The sequence below is a fragment of the Chelonia mydas genome, chromosome 9 (assembly GCF_015237465.2).
Source record: "Chelonia mydas isolate rCheMyd1 chromosome 9, rCheMyd1.pri.v2, whole genome shotgun sequence".
Lineage (NCBI taxonomy): Eukaryota > Metazoa > Chordata > Testudines > Cheloniidae > Chelonia > Chelonia mydas.
This window is the reverse complement of record NC_057855.1, coordinates 71642404-71655040: the sequence shown is the minus strand read 5'-3', so window position 1 is coordinate 71655040 and position 12637 is coordinate 71642404. Positions and strand designations below refer to the sequence as shown.

The window sequence follows — 12637 nt, the reverse complement described above, 5'->3', positions numbered from 1 at the left end:
GCATTTAGATTTCCAGAAAGCCTTTGACAAGGTCCCTCATCAAAGGCTCTTATGTAAATTAAGTTGTCATGGGATAAGAGGGAAGATCCTTTCAAGGATTGAGAACTGGTTAAAAGACAGGGAACAAAGGGTAGGAATAAATGGTAAATTTTCAGAATGGAGAGGGGTAACTAGTGGTGTTCCCCAAGGGTCAGTCCTAGGACCAATCCTATTGAACTTATTCATAAATAATCTGGAGAAAGGGGTAAACAGTGAGGTGGCAAAGTTTGCAAAGGATACTAAACTGCTCAAGATAGTTAAGACCAAAGCAGACTGCGAAGAACTTCAAAAAGATCTCACAAAACTAAGTGATTGGGCAACAAAATGGCAAATGAAATTTATTGTGGATAAATGTAAAGTAATGCACATTGGAAAAAATAACCTCAACTATACATACAATATGATGGGGACTAATTTAACTACAACTAATCAGGAAAAAGATCTTGGAGTCATCGTGAATAGTTCTCTGAAGACGTCCACGCAGTGTGCAGCGGCGGTCAAAAAAGCAAATGGAATGTTAGGAATCATTAAAAAAGGGATAGAGAATAAGACAGAGAATATCTTATTGCCCTTATATAAATCCATGGTACGCCCACATCTTGAATACTGCATACAGATGTGGTCCCCTCATCTCAAAAAAAGATATACTGGCATTAGAAAAGGTTCAGAAAAGTGCAACTAAAATGATTAGGGGTTTGGAACGGGTCCCATATGAGGAGAGATTAAAGAGGCTAGGACTTTTCACATTGGAAAAGAAGAGACTAAGGGGGGATATAATAGAGGTATATAAAATCATGAATGTTGTGGAGAAAGTGAATAAGGAAAAGTTATTTACTTGTTCCCATAATATAAGAACTAGGGGCCACGAAATGAAATTAATGGATAGCAGGTTTAAAACAAATTAAAGGAAGTTCTTCTTCACTCAGCGCACAGTCAACCTATGGAACTCCTTGCCTGAGGAGGTTGTGAACGCTAGGACTATAACAGGGTTTAAAAGAGAACTGGATAAATTCATGGAGGTTAAGTCCATTAATGGCTATTAGCCAGGATGGGTAAGGAATGGTGTCCCTAGCCTCTGTTTGTCAGAGGGTGGAGATGGATGGCAGGAGAGAGATCACTTGATCATTACCTGTTAGGTTCACTCCCTCTGGGGCACTTGGCATTGGCCACTGTTGGTAGACAGGATACTGGGCTGTATGAACCTTTGGTCTGACCCAGTATGGCCATTCTTATGTTCCTACATTGCCTCTCACACCAAGCCCCAAAAGGCCCCTTTTATTCTCCTTGCTTCAATGCCCTACACCTAGGAGTACTAAGGCCTTTCTTCTCCACCATTTGCATTCCACCCCATCAGCCCTAAAAGCTCTTTCTTCTCCTCTTCCCCCCATTATCTCTTTCACAGAACTCCCTTCTCTTTTGTTCTTACCCCCACTGAGTCCAAAGGTCCCTTGTTTTTCTTATTCTTCCTTTCCTCTCTGATTGTAACCTCTCCCGCACTTAACAGATTTATGCTTTTTTTGCTGCTCTGGTTTGGTGGTGGCCCACAGCATCATTTGGATGGTTCACTGAGGTGTTTCATAGTAACAGAGTGAAGGCAAAAGCAGGCACATAAACCAGCTCCAGAACATTTTGCCACCGGCACACAAATCTTGTTGGCTGCCCATTATTGCACCTCTCCTCCTCCCTCAGGCCATCTGGCTCACAAATTATTCTCAAGTGACCTGAGGTGCACACCAACCTTTAGACCAGCCCTGGCCAATAGAAGACAGTTTGCTGGGCTAGTCAGGGTGGTGGAGGATGTGGTGCAGGTACACCATTTAGTGTACCTGTAGCACTCGTAAGAGGGAACCTGCAACTTGCCTGTTGAGAGAAGAAACAAAGAGGTGGGGCAGAGGCAAGAAGCAGATTTGCAGTTGTGGAAGGCAGAACCCAAATGCCAAGGTTCCCTCCCTACTCCCCGATTCCCGCGGACTCCAGTGTTCTCTGATGGATCTCTCTCTGTGTCTCTCTCACACACAAACACAAATTAAAATATTTCAATTCAACTTCATGGATCAATGTGCCCCCACAACAGTGCAGAGCTCAGTTTTGTAGAGCCTATCTTAATTCTCCTCTGCCTACTTTAGCTCAGAAAGGGTCCATGAAATAATCAGAAACAGACTGTGTAAAATACTTAGAAAAAAATCCGTCTGCGGTATTTCTACCTGGTCAGAACATCACCAGACAGCCTGTTCTCCTTCGAGTTCCAACTCTATTTCCAGATAAAATGACTTAGATAAATTCCAATAAGTTTCTGATAAACATCAAAAGCTCACGTGCTTATCTAAACTGAAGTGCCAAACCTTCTCAGGTTCACCTGCCACTAGATGCTTTTTTTGTTTCTTAGGGAGGATGAATGAAGTGGGAGCTGCTTCTAACCCTTTTTCCCTGGCCATGTCATGCGAGGAGAATAGTCATGAAAATCCTGTTTGGGAAAAGAGAGAGAGGCACATACCATATTCTGCTTTGTTCCCTTGAAAATTTTTACAAGAAACATTCAGTTGTGCTTGTGACAGCATATTACTATCAAAACCTGCAGTTTGGATGCATACTAAGGGTAACGTCACATCTTGATGTGTACAGATTTCACCACTGATACATAGGGGTTTAGTCATGTAATGTTTAAATTATATGCCACTGAAATCTCAGCGTCCGGGGGACTAAAGCTGGTTGAAGAAACACTGGAGGAACCATATTTTGTTTCATGCTTATCTCACTTTGGGGTTGCTGAGTTTCTCTTTTCCCCACCTAATAAAATGGTCCAGGACAAACAGGAATGCTTCTGTGGACACCAAATAATCCAGTGTAGCCAGATTTGTTGGATTACCCCTCATGCCCTGATCCCCCCTCTACCTTCTCGGGAACTGCGCTGACGGGGACCTTTGCCTATTTCTCTCTTTTTGTTATGTGTATGTACAGTGCCTGGCACGGTGGGATCCTGGTCTATGACTGTATCCCTGTAGGTCAGTGGTCACCTACAGGGTGATCGATTGGTCAATCCTGGAGCTTCTGCCACTTGATCATGACCTCTGGGCCGCTAAAAGTCCGGCAGCGCAGCAGGGCTCAGGCAGGCTGTCTGCCTGCTGTGGCTCCATGCCACTCCCGGAAGTGTCTGGCTGTGGCACATCTCTGCAACCCGGGTAGCAGGGGTGGGGGTAAGGCAGCTCTGCATGCTGTCTCCTCCCCTAGCAAGGGAACCAGCCAATGGGAGCTCTGGAGGCAGCACTTGAGGGCGCAGGCAGCAGACGGGGATCTGCTTCCCCCACCCCACGGGGCTGCAGAGACGTGCCAACAGCCAGCTGCTTTTGGGAGCAGTCCAAGGCGGGCAGGCAGCATGCCTGAGCCCCCTCCCCACTGATCGGGAGCCACCTGTGGTTAGCGCCTTCCGGACGGAGCCTGCACCTTGCTCCCCCTCCCATGCCCCAGCCTGGAGCCCCCTCTTGCACCCAAACTCCCTCCCAGACCCCTTATCCTCTCCTGCACCCCAACACTCTGGACCAGCCCAGAGCCCCTTCCTGCACCAAACTCCCTCCCAAGGCCCATACCCCTCACCCCCTTCTTCACCCCAATCCCCTCAACCAGCACGGAGACCCCTCCTGCACCAAACTCCCTCCGTGGGCCCATACCCCTCACCCTCTCCGGCACCCCAACACTCTGCACCAGCCCAGAGCCCCCTCCTGCACCCAAACTCCCTTCCAGAGCTTGCACCCCACACTTCTGCATTCCAACCCCTACCCCAGGCTCAGCCAATGCACGCCTCATAGTTGAGAATGTTACACTGATTTGTGACAACCCCTGAAGAATTTTGGATTTATAAACCACAAATGACACGAATACAAATAAAATTAATGAAATGTCCAGTGGATTCTATGAGACCATATGATCCCTGCACCCAAACTCCCTACCAGAGCTTGCACCCCTCACTCCTGCACCCCAACCCTCTGCCCCAGGCTCAGCCTGGGCGCCCCTCCCACACACTGAACCCCTCAGCCCCATCCCAGAGCCTGCACCTGCACCCCCACCCCCTGCCCCAGCCTGGTGAAAGTGAGTGAGGGTGCGGGAGAGTGAGTGGGGCGGGGCCCTGGGGAAGGGGTGCGGCAGATCCTGGGTTGGTTATAATTCAAAAAGTGATCTTGTGCATAACAAGGTTGGAGACCACTGCCATAGGTGCTACTGGAATGCAAATATTTTCATCTCATCCCCTAACTTTTTTGACATTGCACATAGAGATTGCATGAAAGATAATGCTAAAGGGGTCAGCATTATCTTGCACAGATTCTTTCCAACAGGTCTGAAGAGAAATCATGCTATGTAGAGCTGCTACCCCTTTCACCTCCCTGCCTTTCAAAGCAACCACACCACATCCTACTGATGGAGCCCCAAACCCTCTGTGTGTTAGGTGGAATCATGCTCAACCCCTTCCCTCTAACAAATTTCAGTCCAATTTATTTGAAGCTTTACTATTTTCTGGAGTTTTACCTTTTATGGTTGTTTTTCTGGGAGCTATTATTTGAGTGAACAAAATGTATATGATAACTGCTAAATTTACAGTAATAATCCTGTGTGAAACTTTGAACTCACATGATCTGGGGTTTTATGAACACTTCCTTTGATTTCAGTTTGTTTTGGTTGGTACCACTCCAGTTTCACTTTGTATTTTGGGTTCATCTGAACCTGAAACACAAAACAAAACTCAGTTATAAGTACTCAGTCTGACTTAGGTAGTTTAAAAAAAAATCTCTCAAAACTTGAAACCTAAGCAAAACCTTCCATGACTATTGTCTCAGATACACGCTTTTAAATGAAACCCCAAAACAATAAGTTTGATTTGATTTTCAAAATGTTTCTGCAAATATTTCAGAACTATACTCCGAAGCAAGGTAGAATGATTCTTAAGGTTATCCCTAGAATTGGCTTACTGCATGAATCACTGATTAAGAGTAGTAGCTTATTCGGATTTAGTCATTTTATTTTCCTTTAACTCATAGTCAGAAGTTCCCAAAAGAATAATCAGGAGACCATTTCTGGAGCAATTCCTGAAATAATTATAATTAAGTCTGGAAATCTTCCTAAGACTGAACAACAAAAATACTGGTAGCAGGCAGTCATGATGGACTCTTGAGGATACTGCATGTTGTTCAGAAAGTAGAAAGCAAAGACCTCAGGAAATGATCCCTGGCTTCAGTGTTGTTTAATGTAAATGCTGAAGGAAGTTCAACGGAAAGCATTTATCAGGAATTTCCATCCAGGGAGGAAGATATGTTGTTTTAGGAAAAATGCAAATATTAGTCAGCAGACCGAGGGCAAAAGAAATAGGAAGTGGGTTACACAGTTCTTTGAAATCATATCTCACTGAACAGTGAGAAAACACTTATTATTTTAAATTGGACCACAACTCAAGACTTTTTGCAGCATTGTGCTATCACTTGATATTTTCTGCTTCCATGCCAAATTCAGAGGTTGGACAAAACATTAATTTTATTGCTATTTTGACACATCACCAGTATGTTGATTGGCGGCGATGTTTGGACAACTCATAGGAAAAACAAAATCATATCAAAAAAATCGAGGATCTTGTCAGCATTAAAACCGTTGATTTTACAGCATTTTATAGACTTTTTTGTTGAAGGTAAAGTGGCAAAATACAGCACATTATTTGTGCTACCATGCACTTAGTCGAGGACTATTATGGTATAGAGATAAAGAGTTCTGAAGTTAAAATTATAATTTTGGCAGGTAAAAGTCTGTTGCAGGGAGCAAAGAGACTATGCTGCCACAAGAACTCTGACTGATTCAGCCAAAATCTAGGGGTCTATTTGCATGGAGGAAAAATTGTAATGGCAGCTTCACACCCCATTCAGGTGGGAGGCATTCTTTTGATGATGTTAGCGGCAGATGTGGGTGCTCTCCAGTAAGACTAGACCGAACCTCTGAAGGTTTTTTGTTCAAGTATGGCTACTTTTAAATCTGTTATAGAACGTCCAGGAAGATTGAAGTGTTACCATTCCTGATGTCTGTTTTGTATCCAGTATTAAATTCCAGTATTTTCATGTCCCTCTCTCTATAGTTCCTTCATCCATAATACAGATGACCATTGCCTATATGAGCTGAATAAGTGAAATTGGATAAGTAGATGACTTAATCAACTAGGCCTCAGTTCAGCAAGGTACTGGGACTACTCAGGTGCTTTAAGTTAGACAGGTGTCATAAAGAGGTTGCTGAATTGGGCCCTAATTTTCTGTAGGGGTAGCAGCAAAAAGGATTCTTCAGGTGGTGTCTTAAATGAAGAGAGGGTATTGGCTTAGGAGACTAGCTCACAAAGGCATCTCCCATACATGGTGTGATGTGCAAAACAGTTCTAGATGGTCATGGGTGAAGCATATAAATGGGGCATCAAGGCTGACATCACCAGGAGAGAGAAGGTGACCCAATAAGAGAGAAGGGCATAGCTATGTAGAGCCTTGAAGATGATAAATTTGAAATTGATGTAGTGCAAATGTGGGACCCACTGGAGGGCCCCAGCGTGAGTGAGTGATGTGATCAGATCAACAGGAAAGGAAGATTGTCTTAGTGACTGCATTTTGAATGGACTTGACAGGACACATGGGGGTCAGGGAGACCAATACAGCGAAGATTAGCAGTGGACTTTGACTTTTTATATATGACACCAGCAGGGTTCCAATTCTACCTCCTGGATAGCAGCGGGATAACTTTTGGAGTTCCAGTGGTCTCCTAAGCCAATGAATGGCAGGAGGAAGAGGGCTTATACTGAGAGGGGGTCATGAACTAAGCTGTTGAAATAATATATATATTTTAAAGTAGGTTGGGGGCAGTTGGGGATATACAGTGTGTGCGCGTGGGGTGGGAGGGAACCGAATATAAAATATAGATATAGAATGAGTTGCATGGCCGGATCTCCATTTTTACCAATAATACATGAGACAAGTCCCTACCAGATTTTGCTGTCAGTCAGAGTGAGGTCTCATTAAAATTCTAATAATTTAAAACATATAAACTAAATTGAACTTATTAATGAAACAGGTTTGGATTTTGTTCTAATAGGCCTTTAAAGAACGCTACCTACATTAAGAAAATAATAATAATCCATCAGATTATATACAGTTACCTCCAAGTCCATATATAGTTAGATAACTTTATAAATGGTCACTGACTGAAATCCAACCTATGCTGGCAGTGACAAACATATTAGAATTTGATAACTGTTCATGGGTCTATATGAAACAAGATGAGGAACTCTGATGTGTTTCTACTGGACAGCTATTTACATAATAATAAAAAAAGCATAATGGCACTCTTACTAGAAGGGCCATAACCTGATGGTATAAAGACTGAAATTTTCTTACAGCAATAGAAGTGGTCCCTTAGAGTCAGGTTTGAGGAATATCAAAGGAGTGATGAAGTTTGCAATCCCATTGCTATATCTTTGTATGGATAATCATGGGATTCAGATCTCAATCATAGTAGTATCAATCTGGCACTTTTAGTTAGACGTGAAATCCCTTTACAAATTGAATAAATTGTTAGTTTTTATATTGTATAAGATAATGAAGGAGAGACCAAGAATTGATAAGCTATTTTACTGTAATCCAATCCTGTGATTTAGAAATGGGGGTACTTACTTATTTTAATTTGTCTAAATAATTTCACTAGACCAGATTGTAATCATAACATATTGACTTTAGTCACTCATCTATCTTTATAGTAAAAAAAAAAAAGTTACTTTATTATCAAGATCATATGGACATAATATAAACCATAGCAGAAAATGAGTTATTACATTTTAAGTGGCAATTACTGCAACCACATATTACTGTTTTGATAACATGTTTGTATTTATGTCAATATATTCTCCCACGGAAAAATTTTCACTAAATAAGACAAAATGCCCATAACTTTTGTGCAATTACCTGTCTCCCCTCCACAAGAATAATGATTTAAAGTTTATTTAAATTGATAATACAACATGTCCACAATACTGTACAGTACAGAAAGCAATATTAGGTCTGTTCTGCCAGATGTTTGATGTGCTATTAAGTTTAAGGTAGCATGGGATCCAGTCACAGAGCTAAACTCCAGGCTTTGATTACAACACATCCTTTTTTCTGGCCTTGACAAATGATGTCTTCCACTCATATCCATTCAGAATGCAGCTGCAAAGATGATTTTCCCAACACTTTGACAATAAGGAATATTACACTTCCATATTACAAAATTGTGACTAATTTTTCACTTTCAATGAAGAGGTGGACTAAGGAGGCACTGAAGATATCATTGATGAAGAATGCATAAAGATCTCTCTCAAAAGTAATTATAGGTGATCTCTAGGGCTGTGGAAACTGTTTTGACACAATTCAAACTTACAACATTTCACAAAATGTCCCTCTCAAACATCCAGCTGCTTCTCTTTTCATTTGAAGAACCTTTCACATATCATTTGCTTGCCAAGGGGTGGGTTGGGATTGGGTTTTGTTACAGATATGTATTTAGAATTAAAATTTCAAAAGCAACTAAGTGACAGGAGCTGAAGTCCCATTGCTTTTCAATGAGACTTAGGCTCCTGAGGTTTTGAAATTTTTAAATCCTGGTGTGCGTCACTGATGTCCTAAAAATGAAGGACTATCACCACAAAACATATCAGTCTTCCTTTTATCCGTATCCACATTTCTTCCAATCTTGAATTAATGATAAACAATGAGTCACCCCTTCTTTGAAACATAGGGTAAATCCTCATTTAGTGTACATCATCATAGCTCCATTGACTTCAGTTTATGCCAACTATGCCAATTTACACTAGATGGCAATCTGGCCAATAATATCTCAGTTTTGACACAGTTATGACATGTGTGCTGTACTGACACCACTTAACATATTTTCTTAATGATTTCGGAGTGCACTGCAAATTAATTTATGTTTATCAAGAAATATGATAAAATAAACATTGAAGTAAACAAGGTAATAATCCAATATCTCAGGGGAGAAGTTTACTTAGTTTTGATGACTGTCTGAGAGCACTTAAACATACCAATTGGTATTTCAACTGAACAATGAGTTATTCCTAATTCTATACCTTTAGAATCAATGGCTTGTCATTTGAAACTATTCAGTTCCTGAAGCAATGCAAATGAAATGAGCAGATAAAACATGGCTTTTTACCAGGATCTTTTCCAGTTTTATCACTGAACAAAAATAATATTCAAAGCATTAAATAAGGGGTAGATTTGCAAATCATTGTGAAGGGAATTACGTGGATAACTCCCAGTAACAGTAATGGGAGTTAGCAATCCCCCAGGACCTGTTCTCATAGACTACCTTGAACAGTCACAATGGAGTTAATTGATTTTTACAATTACATACATAAGCATTTAATAGCTAGAGAGAATCAGGTTTTCATGAAAAAAGAAACGTGAAATCTGAGGGGAAAGAACTAGTTAAAAGATGATTAGACAACAGAAAGTCACCTAAATGCCAGATTTTAAATTAGCAATGTTTTAATACTTTAATAGTTATAGATTTTTTATTTTTTAAGAAAAGTAGTGAAAATAATGGTTATTTCTGAAGTTTAAACAGACAAAATTCAATTATATTCTCGTCTGAGATGTACCTCTGTTTATGTATTGTGATAAAGTTCCTCCTTTACCTTGATGGGTCCTGCGCTTATTGGCAGATTTTGCTCGCCTCAGAGATTCACAGTAGCCCTTGGTTTGGCCACTTTTGTGGCTCAAATCTGCCGTTCACTCAGATAACCTCATCACTGGTCAGCGTGGGGACAAAAAAGTAAGAACAATCCCTGCAGTTTCTGCTGATCCACCATGTGAGTCGGGGAACAGCTCAGACACCTTCCCCTCTGGTGGAACCTCCTGTGTTGGGTCCGGAGTTGGGAGGTTTGGGGAGGAACCCAGGCCTGCCCTCTACCCTGGGTTCTAGCCCAGGGCCCTGTGGACTGCAGCTGTCTAGAGTGCCTTCTGGAACAGCTGTGCGACAGCTACAACTCCCTGGGCTACTTCCCCATGGCCTCCTCCCAACACCTTCTTTGTCCTCACCACAGGACCTTCCTCCTGATGCCTGTTAACGCTTGTACTCCTCAGTCCTCCAGCAGCACGTCCTCTCACTCCCAGCTCCTTATGCGCACACCTCACTAACTGAAGTGAGGGCCTTTTTTTAAACCACGTGTCCTGATTAGCCTTAATTAATTCTAGCAGCTTCCCAATTGGCTACAGATGTCCTAATTAGCCTGCCTGCCTTAATTAGTTCTAGAAAGTTCCTGAGTGTTCTGGAATAGTCCCTGTTATTTTACCCAGGGAAAAGGGATCTGCTTAACCTGGAACTAATGTATCTACCTTCCACCACTCTCTTGTAGCCATCTGGCCTGATCCTGTCACAGTATGTTTCTATGAACATAAGGATTGTATTACCAGACCAAATGGTCTGTGTAGCTCACAAATGATCTCTCATAGGCAGGCAAGAAATCATGTGTTTGGCCAGCTGTAAAACTAAGCTTATAAGGATTAGATTTTTCAGTTAACATTGGTAAACTTTTATTTCACCATGTACACACAAACTGACAAATATACTCATCAATAATCAAAATGTAATGATAGGCAAAACAAGAAAAATGCTGCTTGAGAATGTATTAGAGTTTGATTTAAGGACATTTTAGTTTGTATATTTTGACCTATGATGTTGACAATTTGTGTTTTAACTGTTATAAAACTTAAACTTTTTGAATCTCAGATGTATTGTCAGAGCCATTCCTACGGGGTGCGGGCCTCGGGTAGAAATGATGTCATTTCTGGGACTGACCACGCTGGGGGCGTGCAGGGGAGGCAGTGCCTCCCCAAACAGCCAGGTGTGGCCCCACCCACACTCCGCCCCACCAGGGGCCTCCTCTGGTAGTGCCGCTGGGCTCCAGGGGGCTGGGACTACACTGCCCACCTTCCCAGGGCTGGGGAGGCTGCGGCGCTGCCATGCGCTCTCCCTCATGGAGCTCCTCGGTGCACACTCTCCCTCAGGTGGAAGGGCGGCCCTGCAAGTTTCCTCCCCAAGCCAGTGGTTTGGCCACTGGCCATGTGGCGCTGGCCAATCACACTGGACCGCGGGGACCCCCAAAGTGTGGGGCAGGGAGAGGTCACCCCGATTCGCTGTCCCCTAGGGACGGCTCTTGTGTATTGTCATTAAATAATTATCTGACCTCACTATAATGTCCTGATCAACTGTGAACATTTAAATCAATAAAGACAGTAAAAGTGCTTGAAATCCATAATGTTGCACAACTGTTAAAAATTAAACAATAAAAATAGAAAAAAGCTTTAAAATAAACATTGATATTAGCCTTCAAAATGATAAAAAAATAAAAATTGAAATCTGCCAAGCATATGTATAATATTATACCACAGAATACAGACACTGAAGTATGAGCTTTAATACCTCTTGTAATTATTTTTACTAAAGTTAGCATAACTAAAGATGAAGTTTTGATACTTAGCTGTAGTGTGGACAAAAAACCTGCAGTACAACTCTGGAGGTATGGGGGATAAAGCTGGTTTTAAGATACTCTCTCAATGCACTGAAAATTAACCATGGAAAACTTGTGACTAAATGTAGAGCTCGAACTGTTAAATAAAGCAGGATTAAAATCTCTATGTTCAAAACTCAGTGTGGCCTTAATTATAGGTCACTACTGAGGCCATAATAAAGTTCCTGCTTTTCTTCTGAATCCAAGCAAGCAAATGTAGAATCTCAGTATACGCATTACCTCTGATATAAAAATTTACCCTTTCCTCTAATTTTGTCAAATATTTCATATTTTTAAAGCTATTATTTCTGTGTAGTAAGTCTTGAATTTTTTATTTTAGAATAGTATATTTATTTTGTACAGAAAACTGAATATTGTGTTGAATATATATTTTAAGAATATGGAGAAAACCAATGAAAGCAACAAACACATACATTCTAGATTAGGTGAGGCACCAAGAAACTTTGAACATGAATCTTAGCTTTCAGTCTCCTAGCTTTTTTCATTTGTTTCACAGCTTTTAGATTATGCCAATTTATTTTTCATATTTAATTTCTTTAAAAGAAATTATTTTAAGGAACAGCATAGCCAGCCCCGTATCAAAGTGAAACACAATAGATACAACCAAGTTGTTTTAAATGGAGTGGTTCAAATATATTCATGGTGAGAAAAATGTAGAAGACACTTAAACCAAAATGTACCCTCACAATTATATCACAACCATGTTTACTGGTTCCTTCTCTGACTAGTTACCATTTAACTGAAATCTAAAATAAAAAAAAAAAAAACCCTGAGAACTCACCTAGTTTTAAGTAAGATCTGAGTTCTGGTTGTTACAAACATGCTGGAAAAAATCTCAAGGGGGAAGGGAGAAATTAGGAAGACTGGAATTAGGACATTTGACAGAGCTAGGATTTCAAATGTTGAGGCAGTCATGTTTATTATCATCATACTATGGCGATAAGTTGAATTTTGCACTTACAGAAGCGATTCATAGAAACATAGGGTTGGAAGAGACCCTGAGAA

The 12637-nt window shown here is 41.2% G+C and overlaps 1 long non-coding RNA gene across 2 annotated transcripts in view; it reads right to left on the bottom strand.

Moving 5' to 3' along the window:
• The window catches only part of LOC122461604, a 621770-nt gene that overhangs the window by 287480 nt on the left and 321653 nt on the right, over positions 1 to 12637 (bottom strand). For both annotated transcript variants that reach the window (XR_006283608.1, XR_006283609.1), the window contains one exon: positions 4660 to 4752. This is a non-coding gene — a long non-coding RNA (uncharacterized LOC122461604). The remainder of the gene's footprint in view (positions 1 to 4659; positions 4753 to 12637) is intronic.